The sequence below is a fragment of the Euprymna scolopes genome, chromosome 21, assembly GCF_053919585.1.
Source record: "Euprymna scolopes isolate OS-2025 chromosome 21, ASM5391958v1, whole genome shotgun sequence".
NCBI lineage: Eukaryota > Metazoa > Mollusca > Cephalopoda > Sepiida > Sepiolidae > Euprymna > Euprymna scolopes.
Window position 1 is genome coordinate 114,837,347 of NC_136502.1, and position 22,841 is coordinate 114,860,187.

Consider the following 22,841-nt stretch of genomic DNA (forward strand, 5'->3'; position numbering starts at 1 on the left):
GAATATGCCCGGACGAAATGAAAACTCTAGTGCCAAATCAGCGTAAGTAACACTGACTAACCCGACAAGCAGCAACGTCACCCCCTTCACTGTAAATGTTCCTAAATGTTGGAAAGACTCGAATTGCTATATTTAGGAATTCCATCCCTATCTCCTGGTTCCCTGACTGTAATAACAAGCAGAAGTTTAAATATAATGTAAAGAGGCATCTTGCTAGTCAGCTCGCTACGTAGTGTCCCTGTAGATATGGTACCATTTAGTAACTCCTTACAAAAAGTAACAATATGTCTTGTTTGGGAGTGAATAAGAGTAAAAAAAATGGTGTATTTGGCATGAACACACACCTGGCCAGAAGAAAACAACATAACACAATAAATTGTAATAAATTTTTTTAAAAATCGTTGAAACACAAGAAGAAAACAACCAGACAAGATTGAATAATTTTTTTTTTAAGTGGAAATATCAATATATAATAATAAAAAGTAATAATGAGTTTCTTCTCCAATACAAGTGTTGCTATTTTGTGTGCTGTGTCTAGGATGAGTCACGGGAAACGGATGTTTTTGATTCATTATTTTTCAAGTGTCATAAGCAAACACACGGTTTTCACGACTCCACGGTATCATGAAGGCAATGAAGTGAAAAGAAAAGCAATTCAGTATCATTAACTAATTAAAAGAAATAAAAAAGGCGTAGGAAATGACGTGTTTACCTGATACAAGCAAGGGTAAACTTCAATCTAATAAGAAACTAAGAAACTTCATGATTTTTTAAAAATAATTTTGGGCTCTCCATAAAAACATCTAACTTCTTAGATATCTCACTTAGTCTCAACCATGAAACTTACAGCCCTTACCATAAGCCAAACCTTACACTTTTATATGTTCACAAGTTTTCAAATCACCCTAATTCAACCATAAAATCTATAATACCATCAATCTTTATAAGAATCTCTAGGCTCTCAGCCGACAAAAAGACTTTCGATCAAAACTCCATGTTCTATAATAATGACCTAATTAATTTGAGATATACGAAGAAGATAAAATACAACTATAAGAACCAAGAAAATCGCTGATTACCCTCATTAAATACGCATAAAATGTCTAGAACTAAAGAAACCATAAATCTACATCTAATAGCAATAATAACGTTCATTCACAAGCACAGCAGCTTTCCATCTAACTAATATCCCCAAGGAGTTTTTCAATAGTGTTGAAAAATCATTTAAGTACTCGCATATCTATAGCCATTTACTTAACAAAAACTCCATTAAGATATCATACCCTACAATGCCTAATTTAGCCCAGACAATTATAGATGCCCATGCAGTCCCTTTTACTTTAGCCAATAAAACCAAATGTAATTGCCAAAGAAAGAATAAATACCCTCTTGACAATAACTGTATTCATAAGAATGTGATCTATTCATGTACTGTAACCGAGATACCATCTAAATCTCTCCAAACCAACACCACTAAGTCTTCCCAACTGCCAATCTCTGGACAATCAAATAACAATGAACTTGAACATCCCTCTCTACTAATAAGCCTGCTAAATAACACCACTAACAATATTAGTAGGGATAGTCCTTTGCCGGACAACTCCCATAATAATAATATTGACAACCTGATCAACAACAATATCTCTAATGATTCACCCATTTCCTACCCTAACCATAATAACAATGTAATACTAAATACCAGCAGCAGTAACTACACTGCACCCAAAACATACACATATAGCGGATCCACTTACACTTTAATACAGCTGAGAATCTCTAACCACATAACATCATTTAATAATACAAACCCAAATAGTGACCAGGGAACTTTTTTTTAGCTACTCTTATAAAACTAAGAACATTCGCTTCTCAATTAATTGAGATATTCTACACGAACCCGAACTGGGATATTATCAGTAAATCCACATCATATACACCTGGCTCTAAATTGTGTAACCTCTGCTTATCTGAGGCAGTTAGGATAATAACATCTCCTCAATCCAAGAATGTAATCAATACAAAAAGTGAGCTGATTTTCCAATGCAGACATAAGACAAAATATAAATATTGCAATTTTGAAATTACTTAGCCCCCGCTTAAAATTAAAATACCTAATGAAGGCTGTTTTATCATATTACTAGTTTTTTATTTTTTATTTATTTATTTTTTTTTACACGGTGGTCACCACTTATCAAGGCACAGAAGCCACTCAGGGATAAGGGTTATTGCAAGTACAGTACGTTAGTGTGGAGATTTGATGAAGTGTCTACTTAAGGGGCCGGTTCATCAGGAATTTGTTTATGTTGGACTTGAAGACCTCCAGGCTGTAGTTAGGTGGAAAGCAGGCAGACGGAACAGAGTTCCACAGGCGTGCAGTTCTAGGAAAGAAGCTCTGTTCATGGAATCTACGTTTTGATCTAGGCACAGATAAAGAGTGTGGACAATTTTTGACAGTGGATTCAGCTAGATGGGTGTTTTTCATAAAAGATTGGCGAGGGGGGACCAGAGATTGGAGTTCAGACGAGCACCTGCCATGGAAATAACGATAAAACAAGGATAGGCTTGCAACGTCTTTTCTGTGGGAGAGAGGTTGCAGGGAAGAGAAAAGAGCATCCCCCACTAAGCCATGAAGCCTATTTTGTACTCTGTCAAGGCAGGATAGGCTGTTTTTAGCAGCTCCTGCCTAGATATGGCAGCAGTATTCCATCCTTGGATGTAGTTGGCTTTTATATAGATAGAGAATTACATCAGTAGTGAGATATCTTCTGGAGTGGTAGAATGATCCCACCATCTTTCCTGCGACCTTGGCAACAGATCAGGAGTAAAGGTCAAGCCCAGAAGCTTGTCAAAACATGGGGCTTCTCCTAGACGAGAGTCATCTATTTCAATTGATGCCAGATGGGAATCAGAGCGTTGATGATGTAAAGATAGAAGCTTGGTTTTAGATGCATTAAAGGTAACCAGCCACGTCTTCCCCCAGAGATCAGAGAAGAGAGAATCAGAGAACTTTGTCATTTACAGCCTTTGATGTGTTGCCATAGATGGTCGTGTCATCAGCATAGATGTCAACGAATGATTTAAGTATGTGTTTAGGGAGATTATTGATGTAAATCAGGAAGAGAGTTGGGCCCAGGATGGACCCTTGAGGGACTCCAGCATTAATACTGCAGGCCTCTGATTTTTGTCCATCTACCACTACTCTTATGAGCCTATCGCAGAGAAATGATTTAATGATAGAGAAAACATTTCCAGTCATACATTAGCTGGAAATCTTTATTACAAGTCTTTACATTTTATCCTTAGTATTAAGGAAATAATTAATACCATTATTGTCTGTTATTCTTTTTTTACTTAATTTTATCAATAAAAATAGTACTCCAATTTTATTTTAATTTTAGTATATAGCATAATTACCAATATGATCTCAATATTTCATTTTCATTAAGCATTTTACTTAAAGGTTTACTACTCCCTCTCCAGATTTCCCTGTCTTCTATCAGCTGCCTTAGATCTTCAAGATCACAGTTGGTGTCATGTGCACTTTGCTGAATGTACGTGGATCTAGGTGGTTCTATGCTCGTGCACCCATGTCCACAGCAATACATTTCTCACCAGCTCTTGCTTGGTCCTCTAGCAGTGACCAGTAAACGTCGCTCCCTGATGGTAGTATGGAAAGTAGGTTGCCATAAAGTTGTTGCTTCATGGGATAATCTTGCCAAGATGTATTTTACACTGTCTGTGGGTGTATGTGCCGTCTAGCTTTTTTTCCAATATTTTGGTGAGTGTCAAGCCTCTGGTGATGTCATAATGGGGGAACATGACAGTGGCACGCCTTGAAGGAAGAACTAAACAACCAATCAACTACAGGACACAAAAGATGCTGAGTGGAAGAATCAATCATTAACCAACGATTAGGTTCACCCAGTCTCATTCGAGAGACTACTGCGTTTCACTTGTAGACGTAGCTCACACAGGTGATATTATCCGAGTTTTTTTTTGTTTTTTTTTACACAGGAATCATCACATTATCAAGGCCAAGAGGCCACTCAAGGATAAGGGTTAAAGAGTGTACAGTAGAAATTGGACAATATAGTAATCATTAGTAATGAAAATTCAGTAAATTTGATAACTTATATATGGAACAGCTCATCAAGAACTTATTTACGTTAGACTTGAAGACAACCATATTGAAAGCAGGAAAATGGAAGACAATTCCACAGGCGTGCAGTTCTAAGAAAGAAGCTTTGTTCATGGAATCTACGTTTAGGTTTAGGCACAGATAAAGAGTGGGGGGGGGAATTATTGATAGTGTTTTCAGCTAGACGAGTGTTTCTTGTGAAAGTTTGGCGAAGGGGAACCATAGACTAAAGCTCAGTCGAGCACTTTTCATGAAAGTAACGATACATCAGAGACAAACTCGCAACATCTTTTCTGTAAGATAGAGGTTGCAGGGAAGAGAAAAGGACATCTCCTACGAGGCTACGAAGTCTATTTTGAACTCTATCAAGGCAGGACAAGTCCTTTAAGATTTTATGTGACTGGAAATCAAGGTTTATGATAAACGCAAACCACCGACTGATAAATCCATTGGTCAAAATCAGATAAAAAAATACAACCACTTCTGCATTATAGTGTAGAACAAAATATAATCAGGAAGATATCCATAGACTGAAAATTCATGTGAGGAATATGACATGGATGTTTTAAATTGTCTTAGTGATATTATGTATCGAATTCCTCAGGACATATGGATAAGAAATTCACCATGAAAATGCATACACTCATTCTGGTCACATAATCCCAACTTCCATCATGTGTTTGACAGACTCCCTACTCCCCGGATTCTGCACCGTTTAACTTTCGCTCTTCCTTTAGCAGAAAGTTATAGTGAAAGAGAAGCGATTTTAATGCCAAGAAGAAATTTTAGAAAAAAAAGTGGTCGTGGAACTTCAATGCATCCAAGAGAAGTCTTTCTAGTGTTGCTATCAGCAGCGGGCAGAATTTAATTCACTTCTCTAGGAACCGTCTTAAAGGTGATTAAATACCATTTGGGAAATGTACAAAATTATTTTTATGACCAAAGCTTCTAATGCAACTCTTATATCTATAGCCATACTGACGAGGTGCATGTGTGTGTCTATCAATCTTTCTGTCCACAAGTCTGTTTGATCACTACCAAACATGATATAACATGTGATACTGTGTTGGAATTCACATCATCTGAACATTTCCGCTGTTGCATTTCGGGAGTTACCTTTGAACGTTTTTTTTTTTTTTAATCATGTGTGACATGCATTGTTTGATTTTGAATACACGCGCCAAATAAAGGCAGTTTCAGTTTCCAATTTGTCATTGAACTGAATGAATGTGCTTTAATCGTCTCTAATTTTAGGGATCTCTTCCCGCTTTATTCCGGCAGAAAGCATTCTCGGAAACGCATGTTTCTTGTGGATAAATCGCCATTGTTACAAACAACAATATTATTTGTTCAAGATATTTTATTTTTTAATATAAATTAGTATTATTCATAATATATTAATTTTTAAACAGGTTTTTAGTAGACTTTTGCTTAGTGCTAGTCTTTTTTTAAAACCACTTTTGTAGCATGTTCGGTTTGGTTTGGTTTCAGTTTTGCAGAACATGATTGAGTTTTGAAAAAGGAAAGAAAGAAAACAATAGCACCAGTTTTTGGTGCATTTAAGTCAGGAAACCGATATCTTCAGACAGCCTGATACAGTAGCACCAGATTTTATAGTATGGCAATGGAAGAAGTCTGAAAACACATCCAAAGAGAAAGATTATATTAGCTCATTTAACACGTCTCACTAGAGACTTCCTGTATGTGATGTCACTTCTTCCAAAACGCTGCAGTCGTTATGCACTCGACATTGCACGGGTATTTCAGTTATTTATAAAGAAGATAAATAGGTTCTTACTTTGTTTTGATACCTGAGAGCAAATCACATGTCATAATTTATGGATAATAAATCTGGAAGTTATTCTCTCGACGGTTTGCAGACAGAAGTGAACATAACATTTCTCCATTTGATGATATTACTGTCGAATTGAACATCCAGTTAGAAATATCTGTCTCTATTAAATCGGTTCAGCAGTGACTGTTAAAAGGAAATCGATCTGATTATTACATAACAGTTCCACTATACATGCTAAATAATTATAAACGAGCTGAAAGACCCGGTATTGCTCAGATTTACGTCCTCTGGAGAATTTTGTGCCTTGCACAATTGTATTTAAAACTAGCTGCCCCTTACCCGGCGTTGCACGGGATTATTTTTACTTTCATTAATAGTTTACATGACTGTAATGATAAAAAACGATTTTGTGTCCTCTTTGAATAAGTCAAATGTAAATTTGGACAGTATAGGGAGATGTGTGCAGAACAGGAGACTTTGATGGTATGGCCACATTGAAAGAATGCGTGAGAGTTCTTGGGTCACTAAATCTAGGTTTAATTTAGGAGAGCCAAGGAAACCATGGGAGGAAGTGATAAGGATGAACCTGAGAGAAAGAGGGATAAATAAAGACCTGACCAGAGATAGGTTAATTTGGAGGTCAATTTTTACAAAGTGTCCACTGCATTGTTGATGCATGCATTTTTGTAAGTTATGCAAATATATTTTGCGTACATTTTTAAAATAATGATTTTAGTTGCTTATTGCAAAAATTAGAAGTCAATAGAGTTAGTATAGGAAACTTCTGGCATTACTAACCAGCAAAGCGTTATCATTGTCGATCAAGTGAGGAGTGTATCAGGCATGTGTAGGACACAATGTGTAGAAGTAAAATCTGATCAGTGAGGGTTGAGGGCATGTGTTGCATGAAGAGAAATATTAGAATGATACGATGGATATGTAGTGTCAGTCTTAAAGACAGGCTTAGATCTCATAACCAGTGGAAGTTTATATCTAAACAGTATAGAACAGGAGACTTTGATGATATGGTCAGCTTGGAAGAATGGATGAGAGTTCTTGGGTTAGTAGATGTACAACAGTTGAAGTAGCAGGGTCAGATCACAGGAGGAAGTCAAGGAAAAGATGGGAGCAAATGATAAAAATGGACCGGAGAGAAAGAGAGATAAATAAAGACTTGGCCAGAGATAAGTTAGTTTCAAAATCAATTTCTAAAAACCGCTCAGTGCAAACACCATATAGTTAACAAAAGCCAACGGCTCCCATCAGGTTAAGAATGGGTGTCTGAATACAAAGGTTATCATTTAGAAAACCATTTTTAACATAAAGACTTCAGGAAACCTTTGTTGGCTATTCTGTACCTTCACCAAACATTGTTTGATGTCTTGCTTTATGTTGCGATAATGCAAAAGTTACATTTTTTTTCTACTTGTGTGTCATTGCATTGTTGGGGTTATGCAGAACACTGGTCTCATCTTGGAAATAAGTCATAATAACGTTTTGCCCGATGTAACCTCCAAACTCCTTCTAGTGTATTTTGTCAAACTTTGAGATCCGTATGTAATTTTGAACTTATTATTTATTAAATCCACACAGATTGTTCTTGTTCCGTCAGCCATAACTGACAACACGTACATCAAATTTGTTGCCAAGGTTTCCGGAAAAATGGTGAGATCCTTCTACCACTCCAGTAGATATCTCACTACTGATGCAATTCTCTATCTTTATAAGAACCAAGTACATCCAATGATGGAGTACTGCTGCCACATCTGGGCAGGAGCTGCTAGAAGCAACTTATCCTGCCTTGACAAAGTTTAAAATAGACTTTGTCGCCTACTAGGACATGCTCTTTGCTTTTCCCTGCAGCCTCTCTTCCACTGAAGAAACATTATGAGCCTGTCTCTGCTTTATAATTACTTTCATGGCAAGTGCTCGTCTGAGCTCCAATCTATGGTTCCCTCTTTACCAAACTTACCTTCACTCTTTATTTGTGCCTAAACCTAAACAAGGATTCCATGAATAAAGTTTCTTTCTTAGAACTGCACGCTTGTGGAACTCTGTTTCATTTGCCTGCTTTCCAGCTGACTACAATATAGACGTCTTCAAGTACAATGTAATCAAATTCTTGATGAGCCATACCATTAAGTACAGTAGATATGGCATTAATCCATTCTGGGGTTGGCATCGTTAGGTGAAATCGCTGTATAGTGTGGCCTAAGCAAAATTTTATACGGTATATATTAAAAATTAGTAACAAAATACAGTACAGTATATAATACACATGTATATAATCAAATAACATTATAAATAACATCATCAGATGGGGAAAATACCTTAACCAAGGGTCGAAAAAGCATTGTAGCCTGAAGAAAACGTATCCTAGGGCCACTGTATCTCGGGGTTCTACTGTAATCCAATTTACCAAATTTCCACTACTAACGATTACTAGGATATTGTCCCATTGACTACAGTGCACTCATTAATGCTTATTCTCGAGTGGCCTCTAAGCCTTGATAAGTGGTGACTCCTTTGCAAAAAAAACACGAGTAGATATCTTAAGTGATGTTTTAAATTACATTCTCAGTGAAAATAATAAGCAAGATGAGAAGAGTAGCCTCAATGATATAAATAATCAGGCGTCATCTAAAAACGATTTCGAAAGATAAGAACTTGTTGTTGTTGTTGTTGTTGTTGTTGTTGTTGTTGTTGTTTTTGTTGTTGTTGTTGTTGTTGTATCCAAAACGTTTTTCGTCTCAGACTTTCTGGGTTTCCTGAGATGTCTATTGTGTTTTGGAAAATGTCAGTTCTTACTTTGAGGCGGTTCGGGCTATTTACACGCATCACATTCAGTTACGACCACATGCTTGTTATTGCAAATGGGTTTTTCTGACCTTTGCCAGAAATGCAGCATAGAGATGAGTTGAACACAATCAATACGTGAACCTGGGGCAAAGATCAGAAGGAGGAGACACTCTGAAGAACATGCTGGCACCGGATATAACATTGGAAATATACCCTTAAGGAAAATCCGAAGAAGAAATCTGAAGGGGATGCAACAACAAAGATGAAACATTTTTTTTTGTTTTTATGTTTTGCACAAATCTTTTTTTCTTTTCTTTTTTTTTAACAAATGAATCACTATTTATGAAGACTTACGAGGAATTGTTAGTTGAATGATGAAGTTGAATGATGAAGCATGTTATGAGAAATAAGAGAATGATAAAGAGAATTAACAAAGTTTGATTACTTATGAGAGCAATTTATGACAAGTATTTGTTGGCATTGGACTTGATGATGACTATGTTGTAGCCTTTATAGAAGCAGTTCTGTAGTAATGTATTGCAGAGAAATTAATGCGAGGATTATAAAAAAATTAGGTTTATAGAAGGCAGAACAATGCAAAGATGTAATAGATAGACTTAAACTGAAGCAACCTAAGATATGATGGTGGAACCAACTATGTAGTTTAAAAGTTTGATTCAATACATGCGTGTATGTATATATATATTCAATTAAATACATGCATGTATGTATATATGTATTCAATTAAATATATGCGTGTATGTATATATATATATATTCAATTAAATACATGTATGTATATGTATATTCAATTCAATACATGCGTGTATGTATATTCAATTCAATACATGCGTGTGTATATATATATATGTATATATATATATATATATATATATATATATATATTTATATATGAGCAAACAGTTATTAAAATATGTTAAAAAACACTTTGAAATGAGTTAAAAAAACATATTTAATCTGAAAAGGAAACACTAGATAAATGGATAGTCCTTAATCCGTGAGTTTCGAAGAAATACTTTCCTTCTCATCAGAGGGTAGTAATTAGCAAAATGCGGGATCGGATTTTGCATGCAGAAGTATTTGATGAAACAACAAGTAAGTCAAAGATCTTACTTGAAAACAAAAAAAGTGAAGCAGAGGGAATATAGTGAGGAAAAAGGTGATTACACATGAATGGATAGTCTGGTGGAAGATAAAAAAATCCAGTGACAGTAAAATCCAAATGTAAAACTTCAAGAAAGTTTTAAGAATTTCCATGTGTACAAGTAAAATCCAGGGAAATACCGTAATTGGGAGAAGATGGTCCATAATAATCCAAAGGCAGAAATCCATGGAATAATTCACAAAAATGTGTACAAGGAAAAAAGAAAAGATTCCAATAATATTAATAAAAGAAAAATAAGATATACTTTTCACTCTACTTCCGCGATATAAATATAAATAAGAAAGATCAGGGAAGAGAAAGAGGAGAAAAAAAAATGATGATAAAGTTAAATATGAAATATAAAATAAAGGGAAACAAAAGTCAAAATGACCCAGATAGGAAATGTTAAATGCGCGAAAAAGATATATAGGGCAAAATAATATAGGTCAATTAAAATATACAGGTCATCATTTAAAAAAATGTCAGCAAGAGATGTTAGACGACACTAACTGGAAAATAAATAAATAAATGAATTAATAAATAAATAGAAAATAAATAATAAATAAAGAATAAATAAATAAAAGAAATTATAAGCTCTATTTCCTATTTGGTTTCATTGAGCTTTTACATCTGGCTGAGATAATTTTATAAATATAAATTCTTTAATATTTATAATATACTTTAATTTTACCATCTTGGATCATTTTGGTAAATTTAATTGTAATTTTTATTTTATTTTATATATATATATATATATATATATATATATATATATATATATATATATATAATATGTTCTTACTTATGTCATGTGGCCAGCTGGCATATCCGTGAGGCTATATTTCGGGACGTCTACTCTTTGTCAGGTGTGAGTTAAACTTTCAAACGTACTTGGTGAAGTTTATTGTGGACCAAGGTATTCCGCAGAAATTGGAAATTAATTTATTTGTTTCAGATGTGTAACTAGTTATACCGGGCGTGTGTTAGCACTCAGTATTATTTCTAGCTATTTTTTTTACTAATAATGACAGCCTCATATCTAATTGTGGTTAACAAATTAATATCGTTACCCCCTCCCCATCATTATTACACTTTTTAGCTATCTAAAATGTAGTACTATAATAGGTTTTATATATTGTGGTGTAACCAACTATGTAGTTTAAAGTTTGATTCAATACATTAGTGTGTATATATATATATATATATATATATATATATATATATATATATATATACTAGCAAAAGTAACCGTCGTTGACTGGGTTCAAAAAGAGCCTACAGAAAATGGACTCTGATTTAGGAAAGTATGATAGCTTATGAAAAGGAAGGGTTGTAAAGAGATAGCTCCGAATTTGGGGGTATCAAAACCAAAGCAAAATATGATGAAAGTAAAAATAAAATAGATAAACCCCATAATTCATTATACCATACCTGTTCACACTGAAACACTTATCACAATATTCTGTGGATCTATCTTAAAAAACCTTGTTAAACTTTGTGACATATTTCCATTCTATGGAGGTTTGGTAGGAACGAACACCCCATAATTTTATTATACTATATTTCTTCAAACTGAAACATAATTATCAAATAATACTTACGCAGATAGATATGAAAAGTCTTTATTAAAGTTTGTGCTTATTTCCATTCTATGAAGGCCAGGTGTGAACGCAGACCCCACAATTTTATTATACCATCCCTATTTAAGTTAAAACATATTTATCAAAGTATTACTATGTACATCTATATCAAAAACACTTGTAAACGTTTTGTTTTAATTTTTAAATTTTTTATTCCCATACTTTGTGGACCAGGCACGAACGCAGACCCCACAATTTTAATGAACCACTGTTCTGCCAGATCAAACACGCCCATTCCTGTGTCTCGATACATCTTCTATCATTATATGTAATCAGTTTTTTAAAATAGTTAACCATATAGGAGCCTATTCGTGACCAGACACACACAGCTTTATATTATATATATATATATATATTAATTTCATGGTTATGAGAGTTTTTTTTTTAGCATAATAACGATGTCGACCCCTTTAAGATACTCGGTTCTTATTATTGAACACTTAAAAGTTGTTGTTTTTTTACTTAATATATTGTTTTTTATATTTCAAGTGGTCCTCCGCTCTTGATCACAAAAAAAGTAGCGTAATAAAAATGAAAGACATTGAAAAAAAAAATGGAAATCTGTATTTTGGGCTGCGTTCGTTCGTTCCTTGCAACAATGTTAGAAAGTAAATTTAACCAATAAGGAAAGGTAGTTTGCTTGAAGCATTGCTGGTAAATATATGTAGACGATTATAAGAAGGCTATAGCAATACAGAGAACCGGGTGTTAAAAAGATATGATATATAAACAAACGAAAGAGTGTCTTGTAGAGCTCGTTTTTTTATATCTTCATATACTCATTCATATACTCATTCATTTTCCAGATCAATCACAATACAATGTGGTGAAATATGTATATATATATATATATATATATATATATATATATATATATATATATATATATATGTATATATATATATATATATATATATATATATATATATATATATATATATATTACATTATGACATCCCCTTTAAGAAATTCGTTTCTTATCGTTGAGTGCTTTCAGTTGAATTATCATCTCTTTCCACTTATATTCCCCATCTCTTCCAACTACTTAGACTCTCTCACACTTATTTACTTCTCTTTTAAAGTATAAAATAGTTTTTTTACCGTTTGTGGAGGAAGAATATTATATATATATATATATATATATATATATATATATATATATATATATATATATATATATATATATATATATATATATATATATATATATTGTCCTATTAGATATTACAGTGAGGTAATATTTTCAGGACAATCCTAGCCAAAAAGGTAAAGCTCAATATATAAAAAATAGAGCAAAATATAAGTGTAATGATTAAAGTTAAATTCTGTTGATTAAAATATGCATAAAAATATATTCAAGTTAAAAATTTATTGTTTGAAACAAGGTATATATTTTAAGCACCATTTAAATAACATTTAAATATTTAAATTACATTTAAATTATATTTAAATAACACAATTACATTTAAATAACAAAAATTATATTATCATTTATATTATGTTTTAAATTGCATTTAAATAATATTTAAATAACATTTTCAATATATATGCTGATAAGCAAAATATTTGTTTGTTCATAGTTGAACATTTTGCTAATTCCATTTCATTTCCACCTCTCTCTCTCTCTCTCTCCCTCTCTCTCTCTCTCTCTCTCTCTATATATATATATATATATATATATATATATATATATATATATATATATATATATATATCCCTGAAACAGTGTTTCATGGTAAACAACTGATGATCCCTTGAAAAATAAAAAAATTGGTATTATAGTAAATTCGAGAGTTGATGCAGTGATTGCAGGTGATTAAATGACTTACTGACTAGATGGTTTTTTAACGAATGATAAAAAGTAATTTTTTGTATAGTTTCATATGTTAAAAACTTCAAAGACTATATATATATATATATATATATATATATATATATAAATATATATATATATATATATATATATATATATAATTATTTTTTTACTATAATAATTAAATACCTACAGACACTAGTGTTTCATCCTTTCGGGAATCCTCAGTGCAGGGTGTCACGATTACTACCAGTCGAACGATACGAACCCCGTAACCATTAACCGCTTGAAATAACGTTGAATTTTAAACATCTTAATTTTAAATGTTCATTTACATCAGTCAGACAGTGATCTAATCGTTATACGATGATCTACGCATAAGAGCTAAACTGACCGACTTTTTAATTCAACTGAAAGTGCTCAACGATAAGAAACGAATTTCTTAAAGGGGCTGTCATAATTATTTTTTTACTATAATAATTAAATACCTACAGACACTAGTGTTTCATATATATATATATATATATATATATATATATATATATATATATATGTATAGTAATTTATAAAATATATATGGCGATTAAGCTACACTGAATATTCGGCGTTTCATCCACTATAGGATTCGTCAGGCTTAGGCGCATAAGCCTGACGAATCCTATAGTGGATGAAACGCCGAATATTCAGTGTAGCTTAATCGCCATATATATTTTATAAATTACTAACTAGCTCTACCTACGTATTGAGCACTTTTGAAGTAAATACTTAAAGTGTACGCATAAATTTATACTTTCGTATATTAATTTTATGTGAGGAAATGAAGTAGTTATATATATATATGTATATATATTTTTTTTACATGGAAGTCACCACTTATCAAAGCTCGGAAGCCACTCGGGGATAAGGATTATTGCGTATACAGTAATCAATGGGATAATATCGTAATAATCGTTAGTAATGGAGATTTAATAAAGTGTCTTACTTAAGGGGTGGTTCATCAGGAATTTGTTTATGTTGGACTTGAAGACATTCAAGTTGTAGTCAGGTGGGAAATAGGCAAACGGAAGAGAGTTCCACAGGCGTTCACTTCTAAGAAGCACTTCTAAGAAAGAAGCTTTGTTCATGAAATCTAGGTTTTGATATATTCCTAGTTTCAAACAATAAATTCTTAACTTGAATATAATTTTATTTATATTTTGATCAACAGAATTTAACTTTAATTATTACACTTATACATACATATATATATATATATATATATATATATATATATATATATATATATGTATATATATATATATATATATATATATAAGCGGTGGGACAAAATAATGGAAAAGCCTTGCGAATTTTTCATCAATATTAAAACATCTATAAAAATTGAAAAACAAAAAGTCTCAAATATTGGTTTTATTCTTAATTCATTAAATTGTTAAATGTGGAAGAATATAAGAATATAAGAATATAAGAAGGCTATAGCAATGTAGGGAACCGGGTGTTCAAATGATTTGATGTATGGACAAATGATTTGATGTATGGACATAAAATGGACAGAAGAACAAGCTCTACAGGCCCCTCTTTCGTTTATTCATTTTTGTCCTTATGTCACATCATTTTAACACCCGGTTCCCTGCATTACTATATCCTTCTTATACTCGTTCACATTTATTTGCCAACAATGCTTCAAACTACCTTTCTCTCTTATTCAGTCTTGGTCAGACAGAGTTTACACATTCCAAAAGAAGTGTCATAATCGTAGAATCAGCTGTCAAATCAGTTTCCTGACTTACTCATTTCCCGGTTTAACGATATTTTCCCTTTTTGGCGAGAAAGAGCGCAAAACCATGACATCACTGCTTCCGATTATTTTTCAGTATTTTGCCCAATGCCTGTATATAAATCGTTGACTTTTTGACATGTATAAATAATCAATAATGTTTCAATAATCGTATTTTTTTTTTTTTGTTTAGTGTAGAAGAGGGATTTTGCTGCTTGTTGAGTTTTGATGAAAATTATGATTGGGATCACCTCAAAGCTGTGGTGAATTATGGTTAAGTGAGTGTAAAGTTCATTCAGGACCACACCCCTAACTGATGCGACTAATACCAAAGTGTCCCTGCATTCCATTAAATCACGATAAAACTAAAACTTTTAACATTCATGAATTAAACGTGATGGGCAAGCCAACTATAGAATGAAGTGCATCTGTGGCATAATGAAGAAGCTACCTTTTGGGGAAGCTGAGGGTTCTCAAGAGGTAACCTTGTGCCAGACTTATTACATACTTGCGACGACGAGCTGGTATTGATACCCAAAATGTCGCGCTTGCCAACTCAGCAGATTAACAGCCGACAGGTGCGAACCAAGATTGTTTATGTAACTAGGTGCCCAATGAAAGGTCGAATCTGACTACTATCCTCAGAACTGAAAACCAAAATAATATTTCAGTCGCTTTGTTTTCTTAGCGTGTACGCATGTCTATATCTCTTCATCTCTCTTTCATTTTTCTTTCATTATTCCCTTTTTTCTTATCACTCTCTTTCTCTCTCTTTTAAAGCGGGAAGAACTGTTTTAATAGTTATAGCTGGGACTCCAAACTATGGGTCGCGTGTCAGCGACGCATATAGCAGTTTTGCGCCGGCTGAAGACGGATGGTCGAAAATGAATTTCAAAGTTGCAAATGCTCCGTTTAATTGTTAAAAATAAAATGATTTTATTTTTACAAAAAAGATGTCGTGTCGATATTTTGTACGAGCGTTCAATTCCAGCAAAGCGGTTCTTGTTATCAACAATGACGATAAAATCCTGCACATAATGACGTCAAGAACAGACCCATCAGCAGATGTAATGACGTCAAATCAACGTCAAATCAACACTAATCAACTCTAGTGGTGGGTACTTGAGGTAACAACCCACGAATACCTATCGTTTGATCGTGTCTAGCATCTGGGGAGTTGGTTGCGGTTCCTAGGACGTAATAACAGTTTTAAGAAACGTCCACACGACCAACCAAGTGACTCTCCCCGGCAAACGATCGGATAAAACATTTGTTTCAAATATGGTTGGATTGAAAAAAGATTGCGAACTTTATTAACAATTCCGTGGGTGGCATTTGATGGGGGGGGGTCACGCTGTACTCTCTCTATGGTTTGAAAATAGAAAATATAGAAAATATTGCAGTTCCAACAGCAAGAATACAAAATATGAAAAGGTTAAATTCCTCTCTGATAGGTTCATAAGAGAAGTAGTTGATAGGCAGAAATCAGAGGTCCACAGTATTAATGTTGGAGTCCCCCAGGTGTCCATCCTGGGCCCAACTCTCTTCCTGATCTACATCAATGATCTCCCAAAACACATGCTTAAATCATTCATTGACATCTACGCTGATGACACGACCATCTATGGCAACACATCAAAGGCCGTAAATGACAAAGTTCTCTCTGATTCTCTCTCCTCTGATTTCGAGTGCATGGTACAGTGGGGGAAGAGGTGGCTGGTTACTTTTAATGCATCTAAAACTAAGCTCCTATCTTTACATCATCAATGTTCTGATCCTCATCTGGCATCAATTGAAATGAATTGCTCTCGACTAGGGGAAGCTGCTTGTTTTGATAAGCTTCTGGGATTGACTTTTTCTCGTGACCTGAAATAGAACACATACATCAAGTCTATTGCCAAGGTCACTGGAAAAATGGTAGGATCCTTCTACCGCTCCAGAAGATATCTCACTACTGATGCAATTCTCTATCTATATAAAAGCCAAGTATGTCCAAGGATGGAGTACTGTTGCCACATCTGGACAGGAGCTGCTAAAAACAGCCTATCCTGCCTTGACAGAGTACAAAATAGGCTTTGGGGCTTAGTGGGGGATGCCCTTTTGTCTACCCTGCAACCTCTCTCCCACAGAAGAGACATTGCGAGCATATCTTTGTTTTATCGTTGTTTCCATGGCAGGTGCTCGTCTGAACTCCAATCTCTGGTCCCCCCCTCGCCAATCTTTTATGAAAAACACCCATCTAGCTGAATCCACTGTCAAAAATTTTCCACACTCTTTATCTGTGCCTAGATCAAAACGTAGATTCCATGAACAGAGCTTCTTTCCTAGAACTGCACGCTCGTAGAACTCTGTTCCATTTGCCTGTTTCCCACCTGACTACAACTTGGATGTCTTCAAGTCGAAACATAAACAAATTCCTGATGAACCGCCCCCTTAAGTAAGACACTTTATCAAATCTCAACACTAACGTACTGTACACGCAATAACCCTTATCCCCGAGTGGCTTCCGGGTCTTCATAAGTGGTGAGCACCATGCAAAAAAAAATAAAATAAACTTTTTTTCATGTTTATATGCAGTAATTAATCCTTTTATATGCAATCCATAATTCTTTATTTGTCAAATTTCGGAAAAGAATAAATCAAATTGACATTAAACAAATAAATAAATAAAAATTTAAAAAATATTGTCTCAGATCTTCAAATACCAATAATTTTTTTTTTCATTGTAGGGGTGCGATTTTGCTGCTTGTCTGATTTTGATGAAAATTATCAGACAATACTCCAAATCATATGGTTAGGTGAGTGTAAAATCCATAAAGGATCACATCCTTTACTGATGCAGCTATTACCAAAGTACCCCTGCATTTCATTAAATGATGATAAAATCTATATATCTATAAAAGTGAAATTGTCTGTGTGTCTGTCTGTATGTGTACATTTCCCTACCAAATTGCTCTGTCAATTTTCAGTCTGCAGACTCAAGATTTGACATAAGTGGTATTGAGATTTGTAAAAAAAATTTTAATTGCCTTTCGTACGAAATTTGGCTGTCAAGGGGTCAAAGTTCAACGATTTGACCTTTGAAAACTCTACCAAATTCCTTTGCAAATGTTTGGTCTATACACTTGAAATTTTAGATGTATGTTCCGTGGACATTGATCAAACTTTTTAACTTGATTTGAGCCCAAAACACTTAATGTTAAGGGGTAAGAATTGGGGTCAAAGTTGAAAAAATTGACCTCTCAGCCAATTTTTAGTCTAAACATTTGAAAGTTTACACAAAGAGTATTCAGATATAGAGTAAACATTTTAATTGGATTTTAGCCGAAAATTTGGCTGCTAAGGGGTCAAAGTTTAAAAGATTTGACCTTTGCGGTCTCTAGCAAAGTATTCAGCCAATTTTGGATCTAAACATTTGAAATTTTATATAACGGGTATTCAGACACGCAGCAAGCTTTTTAATGAGTTTTTGGGCGAAAATTTGGCTGTCAAGAGGTCAAAGTTGAAAGAGTTAACCTTTGCAGACTCTATCAAACTCCTCTACAGATTTTGTGTCTAAACACTTGAATTTTTAGATGTAGGTTACCTAGATATGAGTCAAACTGTTTAATATATATAAAAATATGCACATCAGGTTATGAACAGTACATAGGGCTGAGCAAAGCCGGGTTAAACTGCTAGTTAAAACTAAAACTATTTGACATACACATATTAATACCTATCCATACACATTTACAAACACAAATATACACACTTATCCATACACATTTACAAACACAAATATACACACTTTGGAAATAGAAGATATTGCAATTCCAACAGCAAGAGCACAAAACATAAAAAGGTTAGACTAAAAACCTTTTTCATGTTTATATGCAGCAATTATGTCCTTTTATATGCAATCCATAATCCTTTATTTGTCAAATTTCGGAAAAGAATAAATCAAATTGACATTAAAAAAAAAAAAAAAACTTGTCTCAGATATTCAGAATGATGGCAAATCTTTTCCGGATCCCCATCCACGTTGCTTGTCATCGCAGCAAATTGTGACTTAAAACCATTAATGTTCTAATGCATAAGTGCAGCATTATGCACAAATTGATTGCACAATATTGCATAAGATGACAGCCTGCTGGCTATATAAATATATGTATCTTAAATCAATCATTAATGAATTTTCCGTAGAAGCTTGGCTTTTATTTATCATGTCAAATAAAAAATATATCTAAAACATTAAAAAATATATAGCCTTCACGCAAATAATGATCGGTTTAATGTATTTTTATAGACATTTAAATACTTTGTTATTCAAGGAAAACATGTTTGCTTTCTTTCTATAAAAAGAAACTCCTACCGAAAGAATGCAGGAAATAAAGAAGACAAAATTTATCACAAGAAACAAAAACGTACAAATTCTTAAATAAAACCAAATTTTAGTTTTATTTATGCCATTTTTTTGTATTATTATTATTTTTAAAATATACATTTATTTCATTTTAAAAGCCAAGTACGTCCAAGGATGGAGTACTGTTGCCACATCTGGGCAGGAGCCATTAGTTTTTCGTATTATTATTATTTTTAAAATATACATTTATTTCATTTTAAAAGCCAAGTACGTCCAAGGATGGAGTACTGTTGCCACATCTGGGCAGGAGCCATTAGTTTTTTTGTATTATTATTATTTTTAAAATATACATTTATTTCATTTTAAAAGCCAAGTACGTCCAAGGATGGAGTACTGTTGCCACATCTGGACAGGAGCCATTAGTTTTTTCGTATTATTATTATTTTTAAAATATACATTTATTTCATTTTAAAAGCCAAGTACGTCCAAGGATGGAGTACTGTTGCCACATCTGGGCAGGAGCCATTAGTTTTTTTGTATTATTATTATTTTTAAAATATACATTTATTTCATTTTAAAAGCCAAGTACGTCCAAGGATGGAGTACTGTTGCCACATCTGGGCAGGAGCCATTAGTTTTTTCGTATTATTATTATTTTTAAAATATACATTTATTTCATTTTAAAAGCCAAGTACGTCCAAGGATGGAGTACTGTTGCCACATCTGGACAGGAGCCATTAGTTTTTTCGTATTATTATTATTTTTAAAATATACATTTATTTCATTTTAAAAGCCAAGTACGTCCAAGGATGGAGTACTGTTGCCACATCTGGGCAGGAGCCATTAGTTTTTTCGTATTATTATTATTTTTAAAATATACATTTATTTCATTTTAAAAGCCAAGTACGTCCAAGGATGGAGTACTGTTGCCACATCTGGGCAGGAGCCATTAGTTTTTTCGTATTATTATTATTTTTAAAATATAATTTATTTCATTTTAAAAGCCAAGTACGTCCAAGGATGGAGTACTGTTGCCACATCTGGACAGGAGCTGCTAAAAACACTCTATCCTGCCTTGACAGAGTACAAAATAGGCTTTGTGGCTTAGTGGGGGATGCCCTTTTCTCTTTCCTGCAACCTCTCCCTCATAGGAGAGACGTTGCGAGCCTGTTTTTGTTTTATCGTTATTTCCATGGCAGGTGCTCGTCTGAGCTCTAATTCCTGGTTCCCCCTCGCTGATCTTTCACGAAAAACACCCGTCTAGCTGAAACCACTCTCAAAAATTTTCTCCACTCTTTATCTGTGCCTAAATCAAAATGTAGATTCCATGAACAGAGCTTCTTTCTTAAATGTGCATGCCTGTGGAACTCTGTTCCGTTTGCCTGTTTCCCACCTGATTACAACTTGGATGTCTTCAAGTCCAACATAAACAAATTCCTGATGAACCGCCCCCTTAAGTAGACACTGTATCAAATCTCAACATTAACGTAATGTACACGCAATAACCCTTATCCCTGAGTGGCTTCCAGGTCTTGATAAGTGGTGACCACCTTGTAAAAACAAAATAAAATAAAATAATAGAAAAGATGTCATTAAATTAACATCTTATTGTTGTCTGACATATACAGTTATCTTCTTGGATTTTAAAAGTAAGACCTAACTAACATTTAAACTGACAAATGAAACTTTGCTTTTGACTAACAAGATTGGATACGACATGATCACGTTGACACACCGGTTCCCTTCAAATAACCGAAGTTAAGCAATGTTGAGCCTGTTCATAACTAACATGGGTGACCAATTTGGGAATTTCAGGCGCTGTATATAGGAGGACGTCAACACCTCCCTACAAGAGTTGCAAAAACCTAACAACATACTCTCATGTAACTCAAATAGAGTTAGTGACATTTCACACAACCCTACAGATTGTGATGATGGACTATTCCTAACGTCATTTCCGGTAAGCAGGTTCTGTTTTCCAGTCAGTCTAGACCCAAGACTCAGAGCGAGAGAGTCGTAACATTACTAGTGCTTAATTTGAGCGGAGTTCCCACTCACCTAACATACTTGTCTGTATTTCTGTTAATATATTATTCGTTTCACTGTTTATGAGTCTTCTCGTTATTCCTTTCAATCTTTACACCACAACATTAACCAATTTTCATTTCCTATTATTGTACCATGTTATTAGAAATATAATAACGTAACTCGCAATAATTTGTCTTAAATTACTCAATCAACCCCAAGCTGTTAATATAAAGCATTTTTAAATAATCACCTATAAGTAAAACTCAGCAAGAAGGATAACTCATTTTAAATTGAGAAATATAATAGGAGTTGTCTTTTTGTATTTGTTCACCTCAAACAAGGTGTATAACCACTGTAGCATAAGGGGAGTTACTCTTTTGGAACCAGACTTATAGGGACACTATGGATCACCAAGCGAAGCAGCATTACACAAAAACAAAGAGATACTGCTGAAAGCTGATCAGGAATCCATCATGGATCACATAAGATGTGATTCTGTGTAGATTCCCGAATTCGACAGAAAGATTCCCAGGTTTCGTAAGATACACCTGAAAAAGGTCGGAGGTTACGTTGACCAAAACGTTGTGAAAATGGCACTCAAGATAAGAACAGCAGTCTGAAGAACTAAATAATACTAATAAGTCATCTATAATAATTAAAGCATCTAAAAATCATTGGTAGAGTTTAACAACATGAACTAAAAATGTGTATCATGAGATAACGAGATATATAGATGACACCCTTATTTTTTCCCTGCAACCCCTTTCCCACAGAAGAGACGTCGCCAGCCTGTCTCCACTCTATCGCTATTTTCATGGTAAGTGCTCGTCTGAACTCCAATCTATAGCCCCTGCTTACCAAACTTTAACAAAAAAACACTCGACTAGCTAAAACCACTATATATATGATTTTTCCAACTCTCTATATGTGCCTAAATGTAGATGCAGATTCCAATGAACAGAACTTCTTTCCCAGAACTGTACGCCTTTGGAACACTGTTCCATTGACATGCTTGCCGGCTGAATACAACATGGTAGCCTTCAAATCTAATGTAAACAAATTTCACCCAATTTACATCATTAATGATTACTTCAATACCACCTTACATTCATTAACTCTTATCCTCAAGTGACCTTTGGGCCTTGATAAGTGGTAACGTACCTCCCCCTCCCAAAAAAAAAAAAACAGGAAGCACATTAAGTCACAGGAATTAGGAACTTGCAATTTTTGTAAACTCGATAATAATATAGTGAATAATTGCAATAAAAAGTCCCCCATTATCCAACCACCATGACGTCACCCGAACGACAATTGACAAGGATAAACTGCTTACCTTGCGGT

The 22,841-nt window shown here is 33.9% G+C and overlaps 1 protein-coding gene across 1 annotated transcript in view; it reads right to left on the reverse strand.

Annotated features, from left to right (window-relative positions):
- The window catches only part of LOC145242665 (protocadherin gamma-A4-like), a 423,021-nt gene that overhangs the window by 568 nt on the left and 399,612 nt on the right, over positions 1-22,841 (reverse strand). The window lies entirely within an intron of this gene.